We start from the raw sequence: 6,578 nt of genomic DNA, 5'->3' as shown, positions 1-6,578 counted from the left end.
CTCCCAGCTCCACGGGCAAAGTCGGCCCTGCCCCGAGTCGTCCTCACCCACCTCCACCTGGGCAGGGGGTCGTTCTCACATCTGCAGGTACGTGTGAGGCCGCTGTCCCAGCCTCCCGTCGTGGCACTCAAGTGGCCAAGGACTAGCGGACGCCGGGCGGCCTCCGTAGCGGAATGACCAGGCGGGTCTGATATAAATCAGACTCTTCCCCCAGAGCAGATGCCGCACCTTGTTTTCTCAAAATCACGTTTCAGGGTACCAAGAAAATGTTTATGATGTGGTATAGAGAGCATTACCTACTCTCAAGACGATGAAGCTATAAATTAATTTTTTTAAATTCCCTGCAGGTGAAACACCTCTTGGATCCAACAGGAAATCAAATCTGGAATTGCAGAATGTTGGAAAAAATAACAGTGACAAAAATAGTCCAGGGAAGCCCCCTAAGGGATACAGTGTCCAGAGGGAAGTTCACACCCTGAGGATATAACTGACCAACGAATAGGAAGCACATCCTCATCTTGAGAAGTTAAAAAAAGACAGTAAAATAGAGAAAATCAGCAGGTAGGAATTAGTAACAATAGGAGCAGAAAGTAATGAATTAGGAATAGAAAAATGGAAGAACTCAGAAATGCAAAATACAATTCTTCAAAAATCAAATAGATGAACCAGTAGCTAACTTAATCTAGAAAGATGGAAAAAGCACAAAGACAAATTTTTTTAAAGTAATAAGGACAAAATAACAGGAAATTTAAAGAATCATAAGGCATTACTTTTCTCAATTCTGTGCAAATAAATTTGAAGGCCTGGATGAAATGTATAGGTTCTTAGGAAAACATTATTTAACTAAACTAACTCCAGAGTAGACGTAAAAATTACACAGGACAATTACCGTGGAGGGAAACAGAAGGTTGTTAGGGAGCTTTCCCCAAAGCAGCTCCGGTTCCAGATGGTGTCAGGGAAGATCTGCCAGCCTTTAAAGAACAGTCAACTCGTAATTGCTTTCAACTCCTTCATAGCCAAGAAAAAAGAAGAAAAGCTTCCAAGTTATTTTTTTTTCTATCAAAGTATAGTTGATTTACAATATTGTGTTAGTGTCTGGTGTACAGCAAAGCGATTCAGTTATATGTGTATATATCTGTATTCTTTCGATTCTTTTCCATTATAGTTTATTACAAAATAGTGACTATAGTTCCCTCCCAAGTTCTTTTTTGAAGAAAGCATAATCTCAACCAAATGAAAGCCACAAACCAATTTCATTTAGAGATTTCCAGTTCAGAAACCCTAAATGAAATACCAACAAACCTGAATCCAACAGCACGTTAGAAGAATAACACACCACAAGCAACGTACACGGGAATGCAAGGATAGTTCAAAATTAAGAAAGTTGTTCATATAGTTTATCACAGAAATAGACCTAAGGAGAAAGTAAGTCCCGTGCCCCTTCCTGGGTCTGTAGCAGGGGCCCGGGTCACGCGTGATAAGTCCACTCCAACATGTCATCTCCCTGCGCCTTTGGGTTCCTTCCTCTACGGCACACGAGGGAGGTTCTGGCACCTCAGCTTCGTTGGCTACAGACCACCATTAAGTCCAGATAGAGTCACTACCCACAGCTGCCGTGAGCCAACACACAAGTTCAGAATCTTCGGCAGGTGCACCCATGTGAATGGAGCCAACGCGGCCCAGTGCCAGGCTCCCTCCACTGTGGTCTGACACCCCTAGACCCAATCCCCACACATAATCCTCAGGTTCCTCAGTGTCAGTTAATTAGATCTTGAAAGTGTTTGGGTGGATATGCTACTTCCTTCTGGGACAGATTTCGTACTTTCCCCCACCCTGAGCACACTGAGACTGGATCCTGCTTATGGGTCTGGGGTCAGCAGGGGCTGGGGGTTGAGTAGAATGAGGATACTCTTTCTAGGCACCTGATCGACGTGAGGTTCTCACAGGGTTTATAGTGAAGAAGGACTCATCTCCTCAGGCCCTGGAGGGGCTCAGCGGACCCCGGGGGTTCAAGGTCCTCAGCTTCATCTGAGCCCGACCAGACACCCCATCCCTCGTTTCAGGGTCCCATTCCTTCCCAATCAATGCCCGAACTTTCTCGTAAGAAACTTGGTGAGGCTGTGAAGGCACCAACACTGCTGGGATTGTCCTACTCACAGGATCAAATGTTGCGTTTGACTTTTAGCCACATCAGCCCCGTGCTGGTGAGGAATGAGGGACTCTGAGGGCTGTGGCTGGAGCTGAGTGCAGACCTGAGCTCGCAAGTGTCCAGGACACCAGGGACCTCGCGGCTGCTGTCATTCCATCAACAGTGGGGGCAGCCCTCAGCTCCCGAGGCCCAGATTCAGCTGTCACATCACAGCCAAGTTCGGTGGCAGCTTGGTCACTCCCAAAGCCACCACGTGCCAGAGTCACATCTCCCATGGCCTCAGGCCCAAGGACACAACCAGGCCAGTCCCCAAACCCCATTTCTGGAGGCATCTCCTGGGGCCACTCCTAGTGCCAGTTTATGTGTCATCAGGGTCCACTCAGGAGACAGAAACCACACCCTGTGACTCAAATAGCGAGAATTTAATATAAAGAACAGTTAGTTATGGGGGTAAAATAACTCAAGGGATCATGGAAGTAGCAGCCGAGCTCCAAGACAGGCAACCCGCCCCTTGGCACGGGCCCCTCCCGCCCCCAGGTGTTTCCCAACCACACTGTTGGGCCAGACATTGCACATCTGTCTTCTCCTCTGACTCCGTGACAAACCTTGTAGGGGAGGGGACCAACGTTCCAGCTATTGGGCCTGGTTTGGGCGCTCAGTGATGGACCCCTGGGGCAGAGTCAGACCACCTTGGCCCCTTCCCTTCTGCCCAGGAGGCCCAAGGCCTGGCTTCAGGACGCAGCGAGCAGGGAGGGGTGTGGGGGCTCCCAGAGGCCCGGCTCTCATCCCAGGTCTCCAACTGCCTCAAAACTATTTAACCGGGCTTCCCTGGTGGCGCAGTGGTTAAGAATCCGCCTGCCAATGCAGGGGACACGGGTTCAAGCCCTGGTCCGGGAAGATCCCACATGCCGCGGAGCAACTAAGCCCGTGCGCCACAACTCCTGAGACTGTGCTCTAGAGCCCACGAGCCACAACTACTGAGCCCGCGTGCCACAACTACTGAAGCTCGTGTGCCTAGAGCCCGTGCTCCACAACGAGAGAAGCCACCGCAATGAGAAGCCCACGCACCGCAACGAAGAGAAGCCCCCTCTCGCCACAACTAGAAAAAGCCCGCGCGCAGCAACGGAGACCCAATACAGCCAAAAATATATAAATAAAATAAATAAATTTAAGAAAAAAAAAAAAAAAAACTATTTAACCTCTTCCAGCCTGGAGGTCTTCTCCAAGCGGGGCACCTCGTGCCTGCCTGGAGCGTGGATGGGCAGGGCCAGGAGAGGTCCGGTTCCCGTCGTGCTGAGGCCCAGAAACACGCCTGCCAAGGGATGCTGGGCTTCCTGCAGAGGACAGGACCTACCCCAGACCACCCAGCCCGAGAGCGTGGGGCAGGGAAGGACTGGACCCAGCAGTGAAGGGCAGGCGTCTACAGGGTAACAGAGGCTGCTCCCTGGCTGCCATGGTCCCAGGACTGATGAGGGAAGGGATGCCCACCCCCTACCCTCACGGGAGGCTGCCTTCTTGGACCCCAGAGCCGAGGCTGGGCCTCAGACCTCCACATCCCGCATCTACTGCCTGAGAGACAGGGAGGGGTGGGCAGGGAGCCCGCACTGGCCTCTGAGCTCACCCAGGAGGAAGGACTAAAATCCACCTGGTGGAGGTGTCCTGAGCAGCTGGGTCGCTGTCTGTCTAGGGACCCAGCTGGGGCTGGGCGTCTGTAGCTCCTTGGCCTGTGGACTCCCCCGCCCCGCTTCCCAGCTTCTCTTGGAAGGGAGCCAGCACTGCTAGGCTTGGTTCCCCCCAGAACCTGCCGGCCTCAGCCCAGTGCCTGCTAGAAGGCCGGGCCAGGACCCCAGGCTCCTTGCTCCCTCACAGTTTCTATCTTTCACTGATGGAGCTACAGATGGGGAGGACCCAGAACGGGGCAGTGTGGGTGGGAAAGCGCAGCTGAGCTCCGGAGACCGGCCAGCCCCTGCATCCAAGCAGCCTCTGGCAGGGATGGGGGCCGCTCTGGCTGCACTGCATCGAGCGTGGGTCCCCAGGGCCGTCACACTCTGGGAAGGAGTCTCTAGCTGGCAGGCTGGACCCTGACCCATCTCTGGCTCCCAGGAAGGGCAGTTGCAGCTTCTCAGTCCCCTGACCTTGACCTCATCGCCATTCAGGCCAGCAGCCCAGACAGCTTCCAGGCCAGGCTGACAGCTCCCTGCTCTGGCTGGGTTTGTTCGGGGGAGTGGAGGGCTGCCAGGGCAGCCGGGGGGCTGAGGAGAGCCTTGCCTGGGGGTCAGGGTGGTTTCTGGATCTGAGCCCCTGAAGCGCTGCCCTCCTCCCAGGGAGGGGGCCAACCTAAGAGGCCACCTGAACGTGGACTGGAATATTCCAACGAGACCCAGTGCGGGCCTTCTGGTGAGGGGGTGGCACGAGTGGCTGTTTACCCTCAGACCCCTGGCTCTGTGGCCTGGTCCCTGGCCTTGGACACCCTTACAGGGTCCCAGGGGCCTGGGAGGATCCCTCCACCCGTGGGATTCTGAAACGGAGGCAGAACCATGCTGATGACCGAGTCGGGCCCAAAGAAGGGACATCTGGGTCCTGACAGGGGCCTACTCCACGCAGAGCCCCCCAACCCGGCCCCCACCCCTGGGCCAGGGACGCCCGCCTAATGCTCTGAAGCACTGGGGTGCCTCTGCAAAGCCCGGAGGGCCCCTCCTGTCCCCCAGCCAGGGCCGCCTGCCTCCTAGGGGTTAGGGTCTGAGCCTCGAGACACCCCAGGGGCGGAGAGGCAGCCGAGCCCCACGCCAGCTGAATGTGGGTGTCTCTGGGTGGGGACCCCCCCATCATGATGAGCAGGGATGCCTCCTTCCCTGACACCCCGGCAAGACCCCCAGAGCCCACCAGCCTCACTGGAGATGGAAGGGAAAGGACCCTGCGGCCAGGGTGCTTCTCTGGTTCCGACCTCTCTCGGGCAAGGTGGGCAGGGTGAGGAGAGGGGTCTGGCCGTCCTTCCCAGGAGCCTTGCGGCCCCTTCGGACTGAGGGGTCCAGAAGGAGGGAGGAGGGGCAGGAGGCGGGGCCCTCAGCTTCCGAGGGACACCGCTCATCAGGGAGCCTCGAGCCCCCTCCCCCCACACCAAACCCGGATGGAACCTGCCAGCTGTGAGCAGGGGGCGGGTCCAGGCCTCCAGAGAACCCAAGCCCGCATCACAAAGGAGGCCCGGAAGCCGCACCGGCCTCTCACAGCCCCAGCCCTGGGAGCCCTCCCGACCCACCAGCCTTCGGAGACCTGCCTGTGGGTAGCGGCCTGTCTGAGTGACCCGCAGGTGAGCCGGGCCAGCTTTCCTGGGCAGTGCGGCCGGGGGAACACTCTCCAAGCGCCGGCCCATTTCCCAGGCCGTGGGGCAGGCAGCCCAGCACCCCGGAAGTCAGCGGACAGAGTGAAGTGGATTAACTGAGTGATGAGCGGAGTCTTTAGTTCTGATCAGAGAAGGAAGGCGCTGGTGACCCCAGAGCCACAAGTGCCAGGCGAGGCTCAGACCCAGCCGTTCATTCATTCGACAGTCGTCGATGGATGCCTCCAAGGTCGTGGGCACCCGTCTAGGTCCCGGGGACCAGGCAGAAGGAGCCCCCTCCCCCGGCACTGACGTTCCCAAGGGGGCGGTGGGCAACAGAAATAGAAATAAGGGCCGTAGAGGCTGAACCGTAGGTGAGGTGGTGAAGCAGGTCAGGTTTGGGGGCAGGTAGGGGCCGGACCCGGAGAAGGCCTAGCTGAGGTGACCTTGAGCATGGACTTCCATGGGAGAGGGGGTCAGGTGGGGATCCGGGGTGGGGAGTGCAGAGACGGGTGATGGGGGCCGAGGAGGCTCCTGAGATCAGAGCAGGCCTGGCTTCTCCTCTCTGGTTGGTTCACGTGACAGGTGATGCCGGAGGTTGAGAGACCCACCCCCCCACCCCCCAGTGAGTCGGGACAGGTGTTGGCAGGTGAGAACAGCTAACCCAGCCCTGGGCGATCTCCGGGCTGCGCTTACCTGCCCACGGGCGGGTGGGACAGGGTCTGTCCTCTGTCCTGGGGCGGGGCTGGGCTCCCACCCCCACCTCAGGAGTGTGAGCTTGTGTGAGGGCTGAAGCTCCCCCGGGGCCCGGGCACATTTCTGGGTCAGGGCTCTGTGTGCCAGCAACAGAGGCATGCACACGAGCACACACACATACACCCAGGAGCACGTGCACGCCTGTGCGGGCACACATCCTCCCTCACACGCACCAGGGAGCACGTGCAGCCCTTGGTCCGCTGTCCCCACCTGACGGGAGCAGCACACCCTCTCCTGCACACAGCAGCAGCCCTGGCTGTCATCGCCTGGCTGTCACCGCCTGGCTGGCTGGAGAAGGCGTCCCTTCTGTAGTGACAGGGTGGGGGGACGGCGGGAACTGCGGGCCAGCCAGGTGAT

The sequence above is a fragment of the Balaenoptera acutorostrata genome, chromosome 1 (genome assembly GCF_949987535.1).
Source record: "Balaenoptera acutorostrata chromosome 1, mBalAcu1.1, whole genome shotgun sequence".
NCBI lineage: Eukaryota > Metazoa > Chordata > Mammalia > Artiodactyla > Balaenopteridae > Balaenoptera > Balaenoptera acutorostrata.
The sequence above is the reverse complement of the archived record's forward strand: the minus strand, read 5'-3'. Positions refer to the sequence as shown.